At 42.0% G+C, this 23835-nt stretch overlaps 1 protein-coding gene across 8 annotated transcripts in view; it reads left to right on the top strand.

The window, feature by feature from the left end:
• Positions 1 to 23835, top strand: part of cnot6a (CCR4-NOT transcription complex, subunit 6a) — a 96061-nt gene that overhangs the window by 118 nt on the left and 72108 nt on the right. For 2 of the 8 annotated variants that reach the window (XM_085995527.1, XM_085995522.1), the window contains exon 1: positions 483 to 611. The exons of 2 other annotated variants lie outside the window; for them this stretch is intronic. The gene's annotated coding sequence lies outside the window, so the exon portion shown is untranslated. 4 more of the 8 variants (XM_085995531.1, XM_085995525.1, XM_085995524.1 and 1 more) reach the window with 3 other exon arrangements.

The following is a 23835-nucleotide window of genomic DNA, read 5'->3' as shown; positions in this document are numbered from 1 at the left end:
CTTCCAACCTAATGGTTTAAGGTTTCATTAATTCCCTGCTTTGCTTAGTCAAAAGGTATTTATTGTAACGTGTAAACATACGAGCTCTAAACCGAGCGAGGTTTTTATTTAAAATTAGAACTTCCAACTCAAGTTTTTTTAAAAATTACTTAGCTATTTTTTCGACCTCGTCGACTTCATTTGTTTTATTTGAGTTCTATATTTCTGTAAAAGTCATTAGAGTCTAGGTTGAACGAAAAACTAAGTCGCTTCTTTTATGTAGTAAACGTGAGGCCTACACGTTGTTAGTAGTGGGGGGAGCTTTTATTTGAACGACAGAGCGACCTAGCTTTGTGGCGGAAGTGTGCCCGTCTGGTTTGATTGACAGCTGAACGCGCCACTCAGAGGCAAACCGTTGACCAATGTTGTGCACGGCGGGTTTTTCTCAGCCAATGGGTGCAGTTTAGGGGTGGAACATCCGCGATGAAGGTAGGTTGATTTAGAACGTAGTTCTTTGCGCCCCAGTTTGATAATGGTAACATTAGTGATGTATGATTTGGGGACACTCGAGCAGTCTGCAAATTATTGTATCTACTCTTTTTGTATGGTATAGCATTTCACCACTTCAGTTGGTAAGTGAATGGCGGTACAGCATGTTGGAAAATAAAGGAAATTAAACTGATACATTTAGGGGAAAAGTAATAGTTTTGCTTTTGTAATTCTCAAGTATTTCAACTTTACCACCGCATTTTTATGATAGATCTTCGCATAAGCTGAAAAATCGGTTAAGTTTTTAAAACTACGTGTTTAGTTCATAGACGCGAACTTCGAACGACATGACCTTTTTTGAAGTAGATAACGTGGAGAAAAAACTTGAGTTGTTTATCGTGCTGTAATGTTGCATTTTAATTGTAATTCAAAATACACATGGACGGGTAGTGCAAAAAACCCAAACGACCAATATTTATTTACCACGTGCAGCTGCTGCGATTGAATGTCCTTTGAGCCACCCTGTGGAGTGTGAATAACAGGTGAAAACAAAACATATTTTCAACATTAAGGGTTGTAGTGTACAGGAAGTATTTTCCCTGATGAAGTGTAAAGCACATAGTGACTTCTCTTCGTTTTGTATGTTTATTCTTTGAGCCTGCTATAGTGACTGGGAATTCGGGTGAAATGTTTTTCTACTTGTTTAGGTGTGTTCATAAAAGTCTACTTCCAAATTACAGCTAGAATCATAGGATTTTACAGCACAATAGGCTATTTAGCCCATTGCAACTGCACCAGCTGTCATTTACTCCCAATTCTTTGTTGTTTTCCTATGTCCTTGTACACTTCTCCCAAATATTTATCTACTTCCTTCATTGAGGTTAACTATAAAGGATTCGTTTCCATCAATGTTTCTGGTAGGGCACTTCAAACCTAATACATGTAACTCTGCATAAACAAACACTAATGTCTTCCTTTTATTCTTTTGGTGATTTAAAAAAATATGCCCACTAGTTATGGGCTCACTGGCCAGTGGAAATAGTTATTCCTTATTTAATTTATCAAGTTCTTACAATTTTGAAATCCTCAATTAGCTCTCCTTTTAACCTTATCAGCAAAAGGCAGAAAATTGCAGCTGCTGGAAATGGGAAACAAAAAATGCTGGAAACACTCAGCAGGTCAGACTGTATCTGTGGAGAGAAGAGATAAGTTAGTTTTGACTAAATACTTTGATAAAGGCTCCACATCTAAAAAGTTAATTCTCCACAGATGATGTTTTTGCTGGGTTCCAGCATGTTCTGTTTTTATTCCTCTAACTTCTCTATTCTAGAAAGGATTTCCATTTTCTCATTTCAAAGCTAAAACCACTCAACCCTAGTATCATCGTAAATCTCTTCTACATCCTGTCCATAGCCCTGATGTTCCTCAAGTAGACTGTTCAAAACTTGACATGATAGGTTCAGATTGAAATTGTTGTCGAATTGAGAAATTTTGCATATGGATTGATTTCTTTTGCTAATTTTCCAAAGAATATATTGGTGACAGAATAAATCCTAAGATTTTGTTGCTGTTCTCTCCATGTTAATATAGCTTGGGATGAAAAAGGCCACGTGGCCCATAAAGTTTATCCTCCACCATGTGTATAAGCACTGGAATTAAGTAATAATTCCTAGCACTAAAAGCCATGTATGACTCCCTCAGTCATGTACCACTCCCAAGCAAGAGCTTGCTGTTGTCTTCCAAACTCCCATGTGAATTAAACCAATCTGTAATCAATCCTCTTACAGGTTGGACCTAGTAGAAGCTAAAAATGCACAAATATTATAATGTATTCCTTGCTCAGTTTTGAGGGCTTACCTCATGACACAACTTGAAGGTGGATAAAGCAAATTAGGGCCAAGTAAGCTAAGCAGGTCATTAACTTCTAACTCTCAACAGTTCGATGCTTGTTATAGTAGTAGTTTTAACTTTATGGTTTTAAAAGCAGACCAAATTTCTTTTTTAAATAGGCATATATCTAAAGTTTAGTGTAAGTTACATTTCTGTAAGAAATTTTTTAAAAAGTTGCTTGAAAATTTTAATGTTGCTTATGAATGGTAGCCAATTAAGGTAAATGTGCTGACTGGATGTTTAATGAGGGAAAAAAGAGATTGTGTATGTATGTCACATTTCTATTTGCTTAATTGTTTGCAGCTATCTGTTAAAGTCTGTTCAAAGTAATTTTTTCAACCCTGGCTGCAGTAGAAATACAATAAAATTATTTATCACTACATTTTCTCCCTCTCTTCCACCCCCGGTCTCTCCTCCCCTGCCCCCTTCACCCCTGGGCTCCCTTCTCTTCCCCACCTTCCCCCCCCCCCCCCCCCTTCTGCCCCTGGGCTCCCTCCTTCTCTCTTCTTTCCCCCACCCCCTCCCCCCCTGTCCCCAGGCTCCCTTCTCTTTTTCTCTCCCCCATCCCACCCCACCAGCTACCTTGACCCAGCACTGGCCGCTGGGGAATGCCACCTCCAACTGTGCTTTCTGTCTATCAACCCGCTTCCTATCTACATGCTGCTACATCTTTTTTGGTAGATATTACAATCGAGTCTCATGTGAATCACTGTATTGAACACATTCTGAAAAGCCATATAAACACCATTCTTTTGTCCTGCGAGGTTTTAAAATGTCTTTTAGTATTCAGCCAGCTTAGATTTTGTGCTCACTGGAGGTGGTGATTGGAATATTTTAATGACACATGCTTAAAAGGAAATGCTCTGTACAAACTTATTCTATGCAGGTTATAGAAAATTTTAGTTTGGAGATGGTGCTTTACGTGATCCGGTCTTGGGAAATGGTGGAGCATTCATTAGTACTCTGTGCCTTCTTTAATGGAAATGAACAGGTTTGATCTAATAGCCATAACGGAGATGTGGTTGCAAAGTGGCCAAGGTTGGGAACTAAATATTCCAGGATACTTCTCTTTTAGAAGAGATAGGCAAAATGGAAAAGGAGGAGGGGTAGCCCTGATAATAAAGGATGGGATAAAGACAGTCGAGAGAGAAGATCTTGGCTCCAAAAATCAAGATGTAGAATCAGTTTGGGTGGAGCTGAGAAACAGCAAGGGGCAGAAAACATTGGTGGGAGTTGTTTATAGGCCCCCAAACAGTAGTTGTAATGTAGGGCAGAGTATAAATCAGGAAATTAGAGGCGCATGTAACGAGGGTAATACAGTAATCATGGGGGACTTTAATCTACATATAGAATGGGCAAACAAAATTTGCAGTAATAGTGTGGAGGACGAATTCATGGACTGTATGCAAGATAGTTTATTAGATCAACCCTGTTCTAGGGAACAGGCTATTTTAGATCTGGTATTGTGCAATGAGAAAGGGTTAATTAATAACCTTGTAGTAAAGGGTCTTTAGGGAAGAGGACCATAATATGAAAGTGATTTAGTTAAATCCGAAACTAAGGTCTTAAATCTAAACAAAGCAAACTACGTAGGTATGAGGGGTGAGTTGGCTATGGTAGATTGGGAAACTACATTAAAAGGTATGATGTTAGACAAGCAATGGCTAACATTTAAAGAATTAATACATAATTTACAACAAATATGCATTCCTTTAAGGCACAAAAACCCCACAGGAAAAGTGGTCTAACTGTGGCTAATAAGAGAAGTCAAAGGAAGAGGCTTATAATGTTGCCAAAAAGAGTAGTAAGCCTGAGGATTGGGAGGATTTTAGAATTCAGCAAAGGAGGACCAAGAAATTGATAAAGGGAAAATAGAATATAACAGTAAACTAGCAAGAGACACAAAAACAGACTATAAAAGCTTCTATAGGTATGTAAAAAAGAAAAGATTAGTGAAAGTAAATGTGGGTCCCTTACAGGCTGAGACAGGAGAAATTGTAATGGGGAGTAAGGAAATGGCTGAGAAATTAAACAAATACTTGTCTGTCTTCATGGAAGAGGTCCTGAAGGCAGAGTTTAGGGAGCTAGGAGAGAAATTAAAAAGCAGGACCTCAAGGGTAGTAATCTCTGGATTACTCCCCGGTGCCACGTGCTAGTGAGTACAGGAGTCGGAGGATAGAACAGATGAATGCGTGGCTGGAGAGGTGGTGCAGGATTGAGGGCTTTAGATTCATGGGGCATTGGGACCATTTCTGGGAAAGGTGGGACCTGTACAAGCCTCAAGAGCCAGGACCAATATTCTCGCGGGGAGGTTTGTTCGTGCTGTTGGCGAGGGTATAAACTAGCTTGGCAGGGGGATGGACACCAGCATATAGGAGTAGAAAAGAGGAATAAGGTGCATAAGAGTGAGTGTGTTGGATAGTACTAGAGAAGATAGTACTACAGGTGGTAGTAGTACCATATTAGAGAGGAGCAGACTAAGAAAAATTCAAAAATGGGTGTAGAATGCATGTATGTAAATGCACAAATTGTGGTGAATAAGGTTGGTGAGCTACAAGCATAATTAGCCATGTGGCAATAATGGAAACGTGGCTTAAAAACTGAGCACTGGTCACTTGCTATTCAAGGGTACAAGGTGTTCAGAAAAGATAGGGAAGGAAAAAAGGGAGGTGGGGTGGCAGTGCTGATTAAGGAAGACATTGTGGTGTTGGAAAGGGAGGATGTTCTTGAGGGGACAAGGACCGAATCCATTTGGTTAGAGTTGAGGAGCAAAAAGTGTATGATCACACTATTGGGGGTATTCTATAGGCCTCCAAATAGTGAGAGGGAGGTAGAGGAGCAAATCTGCAGTGAAATTGCAGAGATGGAAGAGCTATAGAGTGGTGATATTGGGGGACTTTAATTACCCAGATATTGATTGGAATAATGCTAGGGTAAAGGGAAAGGAGGGGGAGGAATTTCTGAAATGTGTTCAGGAGAATTTCCTTGACCAATATGTTCTTGGCCCAACTAGGAAGGAGGCATTGCTGGATCTGGTGCTGGGGAATGAGGTGGGCCAGGTCGACCAAGTGTCTGGGAGAACACTTGGGTACGAGTGATCATCGTATCATAAGATTTAGATTAGCAATGGAGAGGAGCAAGGCACAATCTAGAGTGGAACTTCTAAACTGGAATAGTGCCAACTTCAATGGGATGCGAAAGGATCTAGCCAGGGTAAAATGGAACCAAAGACTGACAGGAAAAACTGTAATGGAACAATGGTAATCTTGAAGGAGGAGATGTTCCAAGTACAGGCTAGGTACATTCCAACAAGAGGGAAGGGTAAGGGAACCAAAGCAAGGGCTCTTTGGATGATGAGGGAGATAGAGAAGATGATGAAACAAAAAAAGAGGGTGTGTGATGCACATCAGGTGATTTCAAGGGAGAACCAGACCAAATACAATAAGTTGAGAAGGGAAGTGAAGATGAAAATAAGATTGGCAACGAGAGAATGAGAGAGTAGAATGGCAGTTAACATAAAAGGGAACCTAAAAATCTTCTGGCATGTAAACAGTAAGCAGGTAGTAAGAGGCGGGGTGGAGCCTATTCGAGACAAAGAAGGTGATATATGCTTAGAGGTGCAAGGCAAGGCTAGAATACTCCAATGAGTACTTTGTATCAGAGTTTACTAAGGAGGTGGATGCTGACAAAATATCAGAAGTGGAAAAGGGAGAAGCAATGGAAGGGTTGACAATTGATGGACAGCATGTACTAGAAAGGCTGGGTATGCTTAGAGTGGACAAGTCACCTGGTCCAGATGGCTTGTATCCCAGGTTGCTAAGGGAATTGGGGGAGGAGATAGCGGAAGAGCTTGCCATAATTTTCCAATCTTCCCTAGATGAGGTGCCTGAGGATTGGAAAGTGGCAAATGTGACACCATTGTTCAAGAAAGGGTGTAAGGACAATTCTAGTAACTACAGGCCGGTCAGTTTAACATCAGTGGTGGGTAAAGTTTTAGAAACCATAATCGAGGAAAACATTAACGGGCACTTGGAGAGGTTTAAGCTAATTAAGGATAGCCAACAGATTTGTAAAAGGCAGATCGTGTTTGACGAATTGAATTTTTTGATAAAGTAACAGAGGATTGATGAAGGGAATGCAATGGATGTTGTCTACATTGATTTTAGGAAGGCATTTGACAAAGTGCCACATAGAAGGCTGGTTAACAAAATTGAGGCTCATGGAATAGGTGGGTCAGTGGCAGCTTGGATTAGGAATTGGCTTAAGGACAGGAAACAGCGAGTTGTGGTAAATGGCTGTTTTTCAGACTGGAGGATGGTAGACAGTGGTGTTCCCCAAGGGTCAGTGCTGGGGCCACTGCTTTTTTTGATATGACCTGGATATTGGAATACGGAGTAGAATTTCTAAATTTGCCGATGACACCAAACTTGGTGTGGCAAACAGTGAGGATGATGCCAATCGACTGCAACAGGACATAGAAAGGCTAGCAGAATGGACAGACAAGTGGCAGATGGAATTTGAGAGAGAAGTGTGAGGTGATGCATTTTGGCAGAAGGAACAGTTAGAGGCAATATACACTTAATGGCACAGTTTTAAAGAGTGTGCAGGGACAGAGGGACCTGGGAGTTAATGTGCATAGGTCCCTGAAGATGGCAGACATATTGAGAGAGTGGTTAACAAAGCATATGAGATCTTGGGCTTCATAAATAGAGGTATTGAGTACAAAAGTAGAGAAGTTATGCTGAACCTTTATAAAGCACTGGTTAGGCCACAACTGGAGTATTGCATCCAGTTCTGGTCACCAGACTTTAGGAAGGATGTGAAGGGCCTTGAGGATGCAGAGGTGATTTGTCAGAATGGTTCTGGGGATGGGGGATCTTAGCTACAAGGACAGGTTGGAGAAGCTGGATTTGTTTCAATTAGAGCAAAGGAGGTTGAGGGGTGATTTGATAGAGGTGTACAAGATTATGACAGGTTTAGCTAGGCTAGACAGGGAAAGGCTGTTACCTCTAGTTGACGGTACAAGGGCTAGGACACAGATTTAATGTTTTGGGCAAGAGATGTACAGGGGAACGTGAGGGAAAACTTTTTTACGCAGTGAGTGGGGATGACCTGGATTTCGCTGCTGACAGAAGTGGTGGAGGCGGAGACACTCAATGTTTTCAAGGGGAGACGGGATAGGCACTTGAGGGAAATAAACCTGCAGGGCTATGGGGATAGAGCAGGGGAATGAGACTGACAGGATTGCTCCACAGCAAGCCGGCACAGACTCGATGGGCTGAATGGCCTCCTGTGCCTCTGACTCTAAGGAGATGCAAAAAACTTCCTGGAAATAGTGGAGAATGAGAATGTCTAGTGTCTAGTGAGAATGAGGAACTGAAAGGAATTTGTTTTAGTAAAAAAAGTAGTACTGGCGAAGTTAATGGGACTGAAGGCTGCTAAATCCCCTGGACCTGATGGCCCATATCCTAGGGTTTTGAAAGAGGCGGCTATAGAGATGGTGGATGCATTGGTTGTCATTTTCCAAAATTCCATAGATTCTAGAATGGTTCCTGTGGATTGGAAGTTAGCAAATGTAACCCCACTATTTAAGAAAGGAGGGAGAGAGAAAATGGGGAACTACAGAGCAGTTAGCCTGACATCAGTAGGAGGAAAAATGCTAGAATCTATTAAGGACATGGTAACAGGGCACTTAAAAAACAAAAACAAAAACTAATAGGATTGGGCAGAGTCAACATGGATTTATGAAAGGGAAATCATGTTTGATAAATGTTAGAATTTTTTGAGGTTGTAATTAGCAGAATAGATAAGGAGGAACCAGTGGATGTGGTGTATTTGGATTTTCAGAAGGCATTTCATAAGGTGCCACACGAGGTTATTAAATAAAATTAGGGATTGGGGGTAATATACTAGCATGGATTGAGGATTGGTTAATGGACAGAAAACAGTAGTAATAAACAGGTAATTTTCGGGTTGGCAGGCTGTAACTAGTGGGGTACCACAAGGATCAGTGCTTGGGCCTCAGCTATTCACAATCAATCTATATAAGAGTTTTTATAGTTATATAAAAAGAAAAAGGGTGGCTAAAGTAAATGTTGGTCCCTTAGAGGATGAGACCGGGAAATTAATGGTGGGAAATATGGAGATGGCAAAAACACTGAATGAATATTTTGTATCAGTTTTTACAGTAGAAGACACTAAGAATATCCCAACACTGGACAAACAGGGGGCTAAAGGGGGGGGGGGAGGAGCTAAACACGATCAAAATCACTAAGGAAGTGGTACTCGGTAAAATAATGGGACTCAAGGCGGATAAATCACCTGGACCTGATGGCTTACATCCTAGGGTCTTGAGGGAAGTGGCGGTAGGGATTGTGGATGCATTGGTAATAATTTTCCAAAACTCCCTGGACTCAGCAAAGGTCCCGGCAGACTGGAAAACTGCTAATGTAACACCCTTATTTAAAAAGGGCAGTAGACAGAAGGCTGGAAACTATAGACCGGTTAGCCTAACATCTGTGGTAGGTAAAATTTTGGAGTCCATTATTAAGGAGACAGTAACAGGGCATTTGGATAATCATCATTTAATAGGACAAAGTCAGCATGGTTTTATGAAGGGGAAGTCATGTTTGACAAATTTGCTGGAGTTCTTTTGAGGAAGTAACATAGGGTGGATAAAGGGGAACCAGTGGACGTAGTGTATTTAGACTTCCAAAAGGCATTTGACAAGGTGCCACACAAGATTATTGCTTAAGATAAAAAATCACTGGGATTGGGGGTAATATTCTGGCATGGATAGAGGATTGGCTATCTAACAGAAGGCAGAGAGTTGGGATAAATGGTTCATTCTCAGACTGGCAATCAGTAACGAGTGGTGTTCCACATGGGTTGGTGCTGGGTCCCCAACTCTCTACAATCTATATTAACGATTTGGAGGAGGGGACCGAGTGTAACATATCAAAGTTTGCAGATGATACTAAGGTGGGAGGGAAAGTAGTGAGTGAGGACATAAAAAACCTGCAAGGGGACATACAGGCTAAGTAAGTGGGCAGAGATTTGGCAGATGGAATACAATACTGGAAAGTGTGAGGTTATGCACTTTGGCAGGAAAAATCGTAGAGCAAGCTATTATCTTAATGGCAAGAAACTGGAAAGTACTGAAGTACAAAGGGATCTGGGGGTCCTGGTGCACGAAACTCAAAAGGTTAGTATGCAGGTGCAGCAAGTGATTAAGAAGGACAATGGAATGTTGGCTTTCATTGCTAGGGGGATAGAATATTAAAATAGGGAGGTATTGCTTCAGTTGTACAAGGTATTGGTGAGACCGCACCTGGAATACTGCATACAGTTTTGGTGTCCATACTTAAGAAAAGACATACTTGCTCTCGAGTCAGTACAAAGAAGGTTCACTCGGTTAATCCCGGGGATGGACATATGAGGAGAGGTTGAGTAGATTGGGACTCTACTCATTGGAGTTCAGAAGAATGAGAGGTGATCTTATTGAAACATATAAGATTGTGAAGGGGTTGGATCGGGTGGATGCGGGGAGGATGTTCCCGATGATGGGTGAAACTAGAACTAGGGGGCATAGTCTTAGAATAAGGGGCTGCTCTTTCAAAACTGAGATGAGGAGGAACTACTTCACTCAGAGGGTGGTAGGTCCATGGAATATGCTGCCCCAAAAAGCTGTAGAAGCTACATCATTACATAAATTTAAAACAGAAATAGACAGTTTCCTAGAAGTAAAGGGAATTAAGGGTTACGGGGAGCGGGCAGGAGTTTGGACATGAGCCTAGGTTCGGATCGGACATGGCCCTGTGGGTAGCGGAGCGGGCCCAGGGGCCGTGTAGCCTGATCCTGCTCCTATTTCGTGTGTCTTAATTCTGTTAGATTCAGGAGATGGTTCTGTGATAGTAGATTGGCGGCTAGGATCAGATCAGCCATGATCTTATTAAATGGCGGAGCAGGCTCGAGGGGCCGATTGGCCTACTCCTGCTCCTATTTCTTATGTTCTTATGATCTGGATGAGGGGACCAAATGTAATATATCCAAGTTTGCTGCTGATAAAGCTGGGTAGGAATGTAAGTTGTGAGGAGGATGCAAAGAGGCTTCAAGGGGATATAGACAGGCTAAGTGAGTGGGCAAGAACATGGCAAATGGAATATAATGTGGGGAAATGCGAAGTTATCCATTTTGGCAGGAAAAATAGAAAAGCAGCGTATTTTTTAAATGCTAAGAGATTGGGAAATGTTGGTGTTCAGAGGGACCTGGGTGCACTTGTACACGAAGCACAAAGTTAACATGCAGGTACAGCAAGCAATTAGGAAAGCAAATGGTATGTTGGCCTTTATTACAAGAGGATTTGAGTATAAGAGTAAAGACGTCTTAGTGCAATTATATAGGGCCCTGCTGAGACCACACCTGGAGTATTGTGTACAGTTTTGGTCTCCTTACCTAAGGAAGGATATACTTGCCATAGAGGGAGTGCAACGAAAGTTCCCCAGACTGGTTTCTGGGATGGGGGGATTGTCCTAATGAGGAGAGATTGAGTAGACTCTGCCTATAGTCTCTGGAGTTTTGAAGAATGAGAGGTGATCTCATTGAAACATACAAAATTCTTACTTGACAGGGTAGATGCAGGGAGGATGTTTCCCCTGGCTGGTCTCAGAATAAGGGGTCGGCCATTTAGGACTGAGACGAGAAATTTCTTCACTCAGAAGGTGGTGAATCTTTGGAATTCACTATCCCAGAGGGCTGTGGAGGCTCAGTCGTTGAGTATATTCAAGACAGAGATCAATAGATTTTTGAATATTAAGGGAATCAAGGGATATGGTGATAGTGCAGGAAAGTGGAGATGAATTAGAAGGTCAGCCATGATCTTATTGAATGGCGGAGCAGGCTCGAGGGGCCAAATTGCCTGCTCCTACTTCTTATGTTCTTTGTTTCTGTTTAAACATAAGAACATGATGGCCCAGAAATTTGGGTCGGGGCTTCCCGCGGGTGCAAGCCCCCAACCTGCACTTACCTACTGCACCGGCCGTTGAGCTGTGGGCCCGCGTGGGATTCCGATCCTGGGCCTCCTCCAACTGAAGGCACGCAGTGCTTGCACATCCCAGGGGCGCAGTTAGTTTGATGCGTCCCCTGGGATGACGTGGGCCATGGAGAGTCAATGGTAGCAGGGAATGCTTCATTCATAAGTTTGACAGGAAGAGCTGTCAAAACTATAAATACTATAAGCCCCAAAAATCACAATCTTCAAACAAATTTTTAAAAAAATCACATTCTTAAAATAAACTATAAATTACATGAACTATTTTAAACAATAATTTAAATTTTTGAAAAGATTAATTACAGTTTCTAACAGGGCTAAAAATAAACTTACCTTTCTTTAAAGTATTTAAAAATAATAAACCTGTGGAAAAAATGTTTTAATTTTAATTAATTCACCACTTGTAAAAAGCAGGCCTTGTGACTGCTTTTTACATGTATAACTTCTGGAGACTTACCCTCCCGGGAAAACCTACAAAAAAAATGTAAGAAAATGTTAGTTCGATGCGCACATGCTGCCTCTCCTGCGCATGCGTTCGACTTCTGAGCCCCTTTTTTCAGGGGAACAGAAGTGCCGGTTTCCCGCGCATGCACGAAACCGGCACTTCCATTGGGCTTATGGGTGAGTACCCCATGTGTACTCAGCTATGGAGACCTGAATTTCTGGGCCATGGTCCTAGCACTTTTAATTGTATGTTGTGATCATTTGTGCTTCTTTTTAATGCACAATGAATGACATAGTGGCATTCAATAGAACAGAAGCCTATGGAACTTTTAGGATGGTAGATATTTCTATTAATTTTATGAGAACCCTGTTGTGATTGCAAGTAGATCTTTTACATAATTCATTAATCATTTTTATAATATAGATTTAGCCTTTAAAAGGTTTGTGGGTGAGTTTGAGACCTTGCTTACCAAATAGAAACCAAGAGCTCTTTATTCTTTTGGTGTTGTAGATTCCCATTTACATTTTTACGGGCATTTTCTGGAGGCTGGATATTAAGACAGCTTTATTATATGATTTATATATGTTGTATTATTTCAAAATTTTGCTATTTAAAGTGTTGTATATTGCATTTACTCAATGTAAGTTTGCCCTAATTCCTACTGGATTGCAGTAATGGAATAACCCAACTTGCATTTGTATAGTGCCTTTAATGTTAATGTCCTAAAGCATTTCACAGGAACGTTATCTGACAAAATTTGACATTGGGCCATATATAAGGAGATATTAGGATAGGTGACTCGGATGTGAAGATTAACTGGGACTCTACAGTAATTGTACAATCTAAATGTGTATCTAACCAAGTATTATTAAAAGCCTTCGAAGCTTATAATTTAAAGACTCCAAGCCTGTTAGCCAAAATGTCATTTAATTTGCAACAAAGCAAACCCTGATTTATTTTGCCTAGGTAATGTAAATTTATTTACATTGTAAGTTGGTGTATAGAATTATGCTCTCCTGTCACTCGGGCATGGTTTAAATGTATGCAGTCACTTTTAAGCATTTTGTGTATTATGTTTTGTCATTTATGTTGCAGAGAAGTGGATCAGTTCTTCAGAGCAATAGTTCTAAAATGTTTACCTTTACAATGCCTGCATAGTCTGGCTTCAAGTCTTGATTTGGTTCACTTTATAGTGAGCTGCATGTATTAAGATTGAAGTTATTTGCTGCTTAATGTTTTGACAGTTGCATTTTATGGGAAGACTAGAACTAAATTACTGAAAACAAAGTTGTTTCTGTCTACAGATGACAGAAAATGCAGCGATCCTATATTATACACAGCTTGGAGAGCTCTGGTTAGTTTTGCCTTGTACAGTAACTATTCAATAATATCCAGACTGTCTACTTCCAAATTATGTGGTGGGACATCTCAGTTCAAACTTTGCAGTTTGTCATTTAAGTGTTGCAATTGCAAGGTGTATCTTATTTAGTTACTTTTAACTTGAATGTATTAGCAATTATATCTTCACTTCCTGTTTCTCTTTTTTTATCCCTTCCCTTTCAAGAGCAATCTTTTTCACAAACAAGTTACCATTATATGGCTTTGCACCAAACTATGTTCGTGCCTTTTTAGTTTCCTCTCAAATTGCTCTATCTGCTCCAGTTGGCTGTTCCTGTGACTTTTATCAACTCACAGTTCCCCAGGGCTCTTATCTCCCATTCTGTTACTTCATAACGATTACCTCCACCAACTCATAACTACTTTTCTGCTGATGGTTGCACTGTATGTTCATCAACTTTTCAGAATACCCACCCTTGCTGCACACAACTTTAATACTTCTATATCTTAATTCTCTCCTTGGCCTTCGATGAAGCAGTGAAAATAGCTTTTAATTTCTTTGAAGATACAGTTTCTTCATGGCTCTCCAATTCATCTAAGTTAGGATCTCTTGCCTTTGATTTCACTGATAGTCCTTCACTTATTGATGCTCTCCTTTGAACTCAAATGGAGCTCTCATGTTTCCATTGTTAATGCTGCCTCTAAGGAGCTTGGTATTCTCCCTTTGTGCCAAAAATTTATTTCCCCAGAACTGTTCTTAACTCCATAAACCACAAAGTCTGTCCAAGATTTGAATAATGAACCATTGCTGAGGAGTCTCTTCTAACATCTAATTTGCGGTACTGGCCAGGATCCAGGAGATAACTTGTTTGGTAGGTGATCTTATTCTAATCTCTAGTCTCTCTCAGCACAACCTTTCATGTTGCTTTATTTTATCAACAGTACTACTATGGTCATTACTCCTTTTTGAAATATTCTCCCTCAATCCTCCTAAACTCCACACACAATCTTGCTCCTTCCTGCATACAAAATTAATGTTTGTTTCAAATTGTATTACCCAAGAACGCAGTTAGCTTTGTTGATAGTTGAGGATGAGCTAGTTTCAACTAGCTGTCATATAATGGATAGGCTGGAGTGTGCTACAAGGTAGTTAAGGCATTGAAGGATTCACATGTCTTTAATTGAAGCTCAAACAATTTGTGTTTTTTAAACATTGAGATTTGTCACTGGCTTGGAACATGAACATTCCAGTTATGCATTTAACAAATTTGGTACTGAGTAAGATATTGAATAAGATGTTGGTCAAAGTATCTTTAAACTACGAGTGCATGGTTTCACTCCTACATGTGCCAACATAATCACCACATCCGCACTGCTTCCTGTTTCCCCACTCGCACTGCCACCTCAGGAGTGCCCCCAAGGTTCCATTCTTGGATGTACTTTTCCTCATCTACATGCTGCCCCTTGGTGAAATCATTAAGCATAGATCAGCTTTCTATGTAGCTGATGGAGATGCTTATGTGTTTAAATACATAATTCTCAAAAGTGTGAGTGCAAGCAGATAAAGCCATAATAAGACCAACAGGTTTTATAAATAGGGTATAGAGAACATGAATAAAGAAATAACATTAGTACAAAATATTGGTTAAGCCACAGCTCTTGGGTACCGATTTAGGCATCCTATTTATAAAAATAAAAATAATAATAAATAAATAAATAAAAATAAAAAAAACTACATTAAAGCACATGCAATGTAGATTCATGAGAATTCTGCCACGGATGGGAAACTCTAGTTATGAGAAGACAAGATCATAGGGCTATTTCCACTGGAACAGTAAAGACTTAACGGCATGGAGATTTAATAGTGAAGAGAGAAGTTAGGCAAAATTTCTTTATGCGAAGGGTTGTAGGAGCATGGAATTCTTTGCTACAGGCTGTTGAGGCAGAGGCCATTGCATCTTTTAAGGGAAAACTGAATAAATATTTGAAGTGGGTGATACAAGACTGAGTGGGACAGTGGGATTAGTTTTGGATTGCTCTAGCAAAGAAGCAGCACAGCAAAGAGGACCAAATGGCTGCCTCCTGTGCTGTAAAGTTCTCTCCTGTGGTCATCTAAGCTTGACTTCTCACCCTTCTGTGTAGCACAATGAGGTTTTGCTACATTAAAGGAGCTATAGAAGTCTAGTTTGTCGAAATTGGGACTTGTTGCAATGTCTTTTATTCTAACTTAATTTACTAGGATCTTAAAACTGAATTGTTTCTACCGCTTTTGATCCTCTACAGGCATTTTCAATTTAAAAGAAGCCTGAAGCTGGCTTTTAGCAGTAGTTAGAATGTGTATATTGAAACATGGCAATTATTTGAATATTTGTGAATTATCTAACCTAATGCTACACTACTGGGTTTCTTCAGTAAAAGCCCCTTGGTGAGCTTTGGGAAAAGTAGAATGCGTTCTTGTGCTAGAAAACCTGAGACTGCAGCATTTCCATTTTCAGTCTTGTGAACTATACACAATACTTTGCAGGCTGTAGCACACAATGCACATCTTAAATCTCTGGTTTTCTAGCACTGTACTTTCTTTAGCTTGTTTGCTCAGAATTGATATTCTCTTACTTTCTTCCCTTTCACCCTCACCCCAACAAACACAGGAGGGCAAGAGTGTGAATGAAGTGTCTAGACAAATTGAAGTTTATCTACTATTCTTCAGCTGATTCATTTAATATTGATAACTAATGTGTGAAGATTGTTAATTAATGAGATTGGGCTTTGCCCATCATAACACTGATATGCAAGTCCACGAATCATCCTTGCCACTCTTCTGAATTGCCTGCTACATCACTGTCCTCTTGAAAGTCAGATGCGCAAGATATTCTAAATATGACTTTCAGTAAATTATATGGGGTTAAAATAATCTGAGCCCTGACGAAGGGTTTCGACCTGAAACGTTGACTCTATTTCTCTCTCCACGGATGTTGCCTGGCCTGCTGAGTTTTTCCAGCATTTTCTGTTTAAAATAATCTATTTTGACTTCTATAATAAAATGTCTGCCACTAGATGAGTCTTGTTTATTACCTAAGTTTCTTCTATCTGTTGGACTATTCAGTTTAGAGTATCTTCCAAGGCAGTTAAGGTGTCAAGGATTCAGATGTGTCACAAATTTTGAGTGAAGCTTTTTTTTAAAAAACCTTGAGATTTGTTACTGCCTTGGAGTGAGTATTCTACGCCTTTACAAGTAAGAAAGCGAGCATTACTCACTGACCTACATTGGTTTCTGGCCCACCAATGCCTCGATTTTAAAATTCCCATTCTCTTGTTCAAATCCCTCCATGGCCTCACCCCTCCCCATCTCTGTAACCTCCTCCAGCCTTACAACCAGCAGAACTCTCTGTTCCTCCAACTCTGGCTTCTTGTACGACCCAATTCCTTTGCCCCACCCTAAGCTCTAGAGTTCCCTTCCTAAATCCCTCCACCTATTTCTCCTTTTTAAGACGCTCCTTAAAACCTACCTCTTTGACCAAGCTTTTGGTCACTTGTCCTAATGATGCTGCCTTTGTCTTGGTGTAATTTTTTGTCAGATTACAATCCTTGAGACATTTTAATATGTTGAAGATGCTATATAAATGCAAGTTCATAATGAGGAAAATTAGAAATGAATATAAGGGTGTAGTGAAGGTGGTCACACTTTATCTAAGTGATGGAGACATTTTACTGATGACTCTTTTACTAGCCATCTGAAACTGTTGTTTCAAGTGACTCCTGCAAACTTCATTAGGTTTTTTACCACTTCCATGTCCAACAGTGCTAATTCAGGCATTCATGTTGACTTCATTGGGGCTGCAGAAATATTCTTGTCTTAGGCACTTCAACATTTGAGGAGCTAGCACAGGTGATTATTTTGCCTTGGATCAAAGGAATAGTGGAAGTAGGAGAATGAAGGTCAATGCCAAAAACTGTTGACTTTAATAGTACAGCTTCCTACCAATTATCTCATTATTAAACTAATTTTTGAGAGAGGGTAGTTTTCACCATTTCTGGTCAGATTGTGAAATGAAGTAGTGTCTCACAGCAGAACTGATCCCTACAAAATTATCTCAAAGTCTACTTAGTTAAAAGTTGATTCTTTCAAATTTTATGATTTTCTTCATTAAATTCCCATTTTTGTTATTTACATTGCATTGTTTAATTATTGGAGAATTCAATTTTTTTTCAGCACAAAGTAAATTTGAGCATTCTATTTTCTGTTTTTTTTTTCTTGTGCTTCCCCACTCCCAAGAATTCAACTTTTTGATCAAAGTGCTGGCCATGGAGAATTCTATAATCTCAACTGTTATATACTTCTGCTGAAGGAGGTACTGAGAATCTGAGGAAAAATAGGTTATTAACTTAATATGGATTTTGAAAGTGTGTATTTTCTCCAGTTTGAAGTACAGTATTCATAAACTCTGTTCATAGCTGGGATTTAAAGGCTTGAAAAGCCTTTGAGCGTCCAGGCGGTGAAAAGGTGACAAGTTTGTGTTTGTTCTTAAATTTCAACCGAATGCCATTGGAATGGAGGGCTGGAGTGCATATTTAATGTGATTTAAAAAAAAATTAGTTCCTGGGATGTGGGTGTTGCTGGCAAGGGCAGCATTTATTGCTCATCTCAAATTGCCCTCGAAGGTGGTGGTGAGCCACCTTGAATTGCTGCAGTCCTTGTGGTGAAGGTACTCCCACAGTGCTGTTTGGGAGGGAGTTCCAGGATTTTGATTCAGTGATGATGAAGGAACGTCGATATATTTCCAAGTCAGGATAGTGTGTAACTTGGAGGGGAACTTGCAGGTGATGGTTATCCCATGCGCCTGCTGCCCTTGTCCTTGTAGGTGGTAGAGGTCGTGGGTTTGGTGGTGTTGCTGAAGAAGCCTTGGCAAGTTGCTGCAGTGCATCATGTCCAAGGCGCGCACTGCAGCCATGGTGCGCCGGTGGTGGAGGGAGTGAATGTTTAAGGTGGTGGATGGGGTGCCAATCAAGTGGGTTGCTTTGTCCTGGATGGTGTCGAGCTTCTTGAGTGTTAGAGCTGCACTCATCCAGGCAAGTGAAGAGTATTCCCTCACATTCCTGACTTGTCCCTTGTAGATAGTGGAAAGGCTTTGGGGAGTCAGGAGGTGAGACACTTGCTGCAGAATACCCAGTCTCTGACCTGCTCTTGTTGCCACAGTTTTTATGTGGCTGGTCCAGTTAAATTTCTAGTCAGTGGTGACTGCTAGGATGTTGATGGTGGGGGATTCGGTGATGGTATTACCATTAAATGTCATGGGGAGGTGGTTTGACTCTCACTTGTTATAGATCGTCATTGCCCAGCACTTGTGTAGCGCGAATGTTATTTGCCACTTCTCAGCCCAAGCCTGATTGTCATCCAGGTGTTGCTGTATGCAGCCATGGACTGCTTCATTATCTGAGGAGATGCAAATGGAACTGAACACTGCAGCCATCAGTGAACATCCCCACTTATGACCTTATGATGGAGGGAAGGTCATTGATGAAGTAGCTGAAGATGGTTGGGCCTAGGACTCTGCCCTGAGGAACTCTTGCAGCGATGTCCTGGAGAATTTTCCCCCTGATTCCCATTGACTTTAGTTTTACTAGGGCTCCTTGATGCCACACTTGGTCAAATGCTGTCTTGATGTCAAGAGCAGTCACTCTTAGCTCACCTGGAATTCAGCTTTTTTGTCCATGTTTGGACCAAGGCTGTAATGAGGTCTGGAACCCAGTAGTCCTGGCAGAACCCAAACTGAGCATCATGATCAGGTTATTGGTGAGTAAGTGCTGCTTGATAGCACTGTTGATGACGCCTTCCATCACTTTGATGATTGAGAGTAGACTGAAGGGGCAGTAATTGGTTGGGTTAGCTTTGTCCTGATTTTTGTGAACAAGATATATCTGGGTAGTTTTCCACATTGTCGGATAGATGCCAGTGTTGTAGCTGTACTGGAACAGCTTGGCTAGAGGAGTGGCTAGTTCTGGAGCACAAGTCTTCAGCACGACAGCTGGGATCCTGTATCCAGTGCGCTCAGCTGTTTCTTGATATCACGTGAAGTGAATCGAATTGGCTGAAGACTGGGATAATAACAGAAAACGCTGGAAAAACTCAGCAGGCCAGGCAACATCCGTGGAGAGAGAAACAGAGTTAACGTTTCAGGTCGAAACCCTTGGTTTTGACCTGAAGTGTTAACTCTGTTTCTCTCTCCACAGATGTTGCCTGGCCTGCTGAGTTTTTCCAGCGTTTTCTGTTATTTCTGATTTCCAGCATCCGCAGTATTTTGCTATCGTGGCTGAAGATTGGCTTCTGTGGTGGTGGTGGACCTCGGGAGTAGACCGATATGGATCATCCATTCGGCACTTCTAGCTGAAGATGCTTGCAAATGCTTCAGCCTTGTCTTTTGCACTTGTGTGCTGGGCTCTGCTATCATTGAGGATGGGGATATTCATGGAACCTCCTCCTCCTGTAAGTTGTTTAATGGTCCACCACCAATCATGATTGGATATGGCAGGACTGCAGAGCTTTGAGATCTGATCCGTTGATTGGGGATCGCTTAGCTCTGTCTATAGCATGCTGCTTCTGCTGTTTAGCATGCATGTAGTCTTGTGTTGCAGCTTCCCCAGGTTGGCATCTCATTTTTAGGTATGCCTGGTGCTGCTCCTGGCATGCACTTCTGCACTCCTCATTGAACCAGGGTTGGCCCCCTCGCTTGAGGTAATGGTAGTGAGGAATATGTCGGGCCATGAGGTTACAGATTGTGGTGGAATACAATTCTGCTGCTGCTAATGGTCCACAGTGCATCATGGATGCCCAGTTTTCAGCTGCAAGATCTGTTCTGAATCTATGCCATTTAGCATGGTGGTAGTGCCACACAATACAATGGAGGGTGTCCTCTGTGTGAAGTTGGGACTTTGGCTCCAGAAGGACTGTGCAGTGATCACTACTACCAATACTGTTTTCGGGAGATGCATCTACAACGGGTAGTTGGTGAGGACGAGGTTACGTAGGTTTTTCCCTTGTGTTGGTTCTCTTGCCGTCTGCCGCAAGCCCAGTCTGGCAGTTATATCCTTCAGGACTCGGCGAACTCGATCAGTAGTGGTGCTACTGAGCAACTCTTGGTGATGGGGTGAAGTCCCCACCCTGAGTACATTCTGTGCCCTTGCTACCATCAGTGCTTCTTCCAAATGGTGTTCAGCATGGAGGTGTACTGATTCATCAGCTCCGGGAGGGCAGTAGGTGGTAATCAGCAGGAAGTTTCCTTGTCATGCTTAACCTGAAGCCAAGACACTTCATGGGATTTGAAGTCAATGTCGAGGACTCCCAGAGCCACTCCCTCCTGTATACCACTGTGCCACCACCCCTGGTGGGCCTGTTATGCCAGTGGGACAGGACATACCCAGGGATTGTGATGGAGGAGTCTGGGACATTGGCTGAAAGGTAAGATTCTGAGTATGACTATGTCAGGCTGTTGCTTGACTAGTCTGTGGGACAGCTCTCCCAATTTTGGCACAAGTCCCCAGATGTTAGTGAGGAGGACTTTGCTGGGCTGGGTGTGCCATTGTCTAAGCTGGTACCTAGGTCGATGCTGGGTGGTCCATCCGATTTTATTGTTTCTCGTAGCGGTTTATTACAACTGGATGGCTTGCTAGGCCATTAGAGGGCAGTTAAGAATCAACCACATTGCTCTACCATTACAACCAGAGTCACGCATAGGACGGCAGATTTCCTTCCCTAAAGGACATTCGTGAACCAGATGGGTTTTTACGACAATCCAATAGTTTCATGGTCACCATTACTGATGCTAGCTTTTTATTCCAGTCAGTCATAACAGAAGGAGGCTATTCGGCCCATTGAGTCTGTACCGGCTCTCTGTAGAGCAATCCAGTCAGTCCCATTCCCCCGCTCTATCCCTGTAGCCCTGCAATTTATTTCCCTCAAGTGCCTATCCAGTCTCCCCTTGAAAACATTGAGTGTCTCTGAATCCACCACTTCCGGCAGCAGAGAGTTCCAGGTCCTCTCCACTCGCTGTGTAAATTTTTTTTCCTTGTATCTCTTACCCAAAACCTTAAATCTGTATCCCCTAGTCCTTGTACCATCAACTAGTGGGAACAGCCTTTCCCTGTCTAGCCTATCCAAACCCGTCATAATCTTGTACACTTCTATCACATCACCACTCAACCTCCTTTGCTCTAATGAAAACACATCCAGCTTCTCCAACCTGTCCTTGTAGCTAAGATCCCCCATGCCTGGAACCATTCTGGTAAATCTCCTCTGCACCCTCTCAAGGGCCTTCACATCCTTCCTAAAGTGTGGTGACCAGAACTGGACGCAATACTCCAGTTGTGGCCTAACCACTGTTGGGGGGGGTTTAAACTAACTTGGCAGGGGGATGGGATACAGAGGGGAGCTGAAATAGGGGGGGATGTGCTGCCAATTATAGAGAAAAAAACCAGTCAGCTTGGTAGACAGGGCAAATATATAAGGGCAAGGCTGGATGGCATCTATTTTAATGCAAGGAGTCTTGCAAATAAGGTGGATGAACTGAAGGTGTTGATAAACACATGGGAGTATGATATTGTTGCTATCACGGAGACATGGTTGAGGGAAGGGCAAGACTGGCAGCTCAATATTCCGGGGTACAGAATCTTCAGGCGAGACAGAGGGGGAGGTATAAGAGGAGGGGGTGTCGCAATATTAATTAAGGAGTCAATTACTGCAGTAAGGAGGGATGATATATTAGCAGGGTCCTCTAATGAGGCCATATGGGTGGAGCTTAAAAACAAAAAGGGGGCAAGCACTTTGCTGGGAGTGTACTATAGGCCTCCAAACAGTCAGGGGGAAATAGAGGAACAGATATGTAGGCAAATCTCAGAGAAATGTGCAAATAATAGGGTAATAATAATGGGGGATTTCAACTTCCCCAATATTAACTGGGATAGTCAGAGTGTGAAAGGCTCAGAGGGTGTAGAATTCTTAACGTGCATCCAGGAGAGCTTTTTGAGCCAGCATGTAGAAAGTCCTACAAGAGAGGGGGCGGTACTGGACCTAATTCTAGGGAATGTGGCCGGCCAAGTGGAAAAAGTGCTAGTAGGTGAGCACTTTGGTGATAGTGACCATAATATGGTAAGATTTAAGGTGGTCATGGAAAAGGACAGGGATGGGCCGGAAATAAAGGTTCTAAATTGGGGGAAGGCCGATTTTAATAGGATAAGGCAGGATCTGGCCAAAATGGACTGGGGTCAGCTACTTGTAGGAAAATCCGCATCGGAGCAATGGGAGGCTTTCAGAAGGGAGATTGAGATCATACAATGGCAACATGTTCCCGTAAAGGTCAAGGGTGGTTCCAAAAACCACAGGGAACCTTGGATGTCAGGGGATATACGAGAATGGATTAGGAAAAAAAGGAGGGCTTTTGGTAGATACAAAAGGCTAAAGACGGAGGAAGCCCTAGAGGAGTACAAAAAGTGCAGGGGGATACTTAAAAAAGAAATTAGGAGATCAAGGAGGGGCCATGAAATAACACTGGCAAGCAAAATAAAGGAAAATCTGAAGATGTTTTATAAGTATATTAAGGGTAAGAGGATAACTAGGGAAAAAATAGGGCCCATTAGGGACAAAAGTGGCAATCTGTGTGTGGAGCCGGAAGATGTAGGCGGGGTTCTAAATTAATTTTTTGCATCTGTTTTCACTATGGAGAAGGACGATGTAGACATAGAAATAGGGTGGGGGGACTGTGATATGCTCGAACATATTAACATCGAGAGGGAGGAGGTATTGGCGGTTTTAGCTGGCCTAAAAATGGATAAATCCCCAGGCCCGGATGAAATGTATCCCAGGCTGCTGTGTGAGGCAAAGGAGGAGATTGCGGGGGCTCTAACACATATATTCAGGACCTCTCTGGCCACAGGGGATGTGCCAGAGGACTGGAGAACCGCTAATGTAGTACCATTATTCAAGAAGGGTAGTAGGGAAAAACCGGGGAACTACAGGCCAGTGAGCCTAACATCAGTGGTAGGAAAATTATTGGAAAAAATCCTGAGGGACAAAATTTGTCTCCACTTGGAGAGGCAAGGATTAATCAGGGATAGTCAACATGGCTTTGTCAAGGGAAGATCATGTCTGACTAATTTGATTGAATTTTTTGAGGGGGTGACTAGGTGTGTGGATGAGGGTAACGCAGTGGATGTGGTATACATGGATTTCAGTAAGGCCTTCGATAAAGTCCCGCACAGGAGACTGGTCAAGAAGGTAAGAGCCCATGGAATCCAGGGTGCCTTGGCACATTGGATACAAAACTGGCTTAGTGGCAGAAGGCAGAGGGTGATGGTCGAAGGTTGTTTTTGTGACTGGAAGCCTGTGGCCAGTGGGGTACCACAGGGATCGGTGCTGGGTCCCTTGCTGTTTGTGGTCTACATTAATGACTTGGATATGAATGTAAAGGGTATGATCAGTAAGTTCGCGGATGATACAAAAATTGGTAGGGTGGTAAATAGCGAGGAGGGTAGCCTCAGTCTGCAGGACGATATAGATGGGTTGGTCAGATGGGCGGAACAGTGGCAAATGGAATTTAACCCGGAAAAGTGCGAGGTGATGCACTTTGGGGGGACTAACAAGGCAAAGGAATACACA

This window comes from Somniosus microcephalus, chromosome 8 (genome assembly GCF_052327205.1).
Source record: "Somniosus microcephalus isolate GS21.2 chromosome 8, FLI_Smic_1.0, whole genome shotgun sequence".
Classification (NCBI taxonomy): domain Eukaryota; kingdom Metazoa; phylum Chordata; class Chondrichthyes; order Squaliformes; family Somniosidae; genus Somniosus; species Somniosus microcephalus.
Note: the sequence above shows the minus strand (reverse complement) of the source record. Positions and strands in the feature narration are given on the sequence as shown.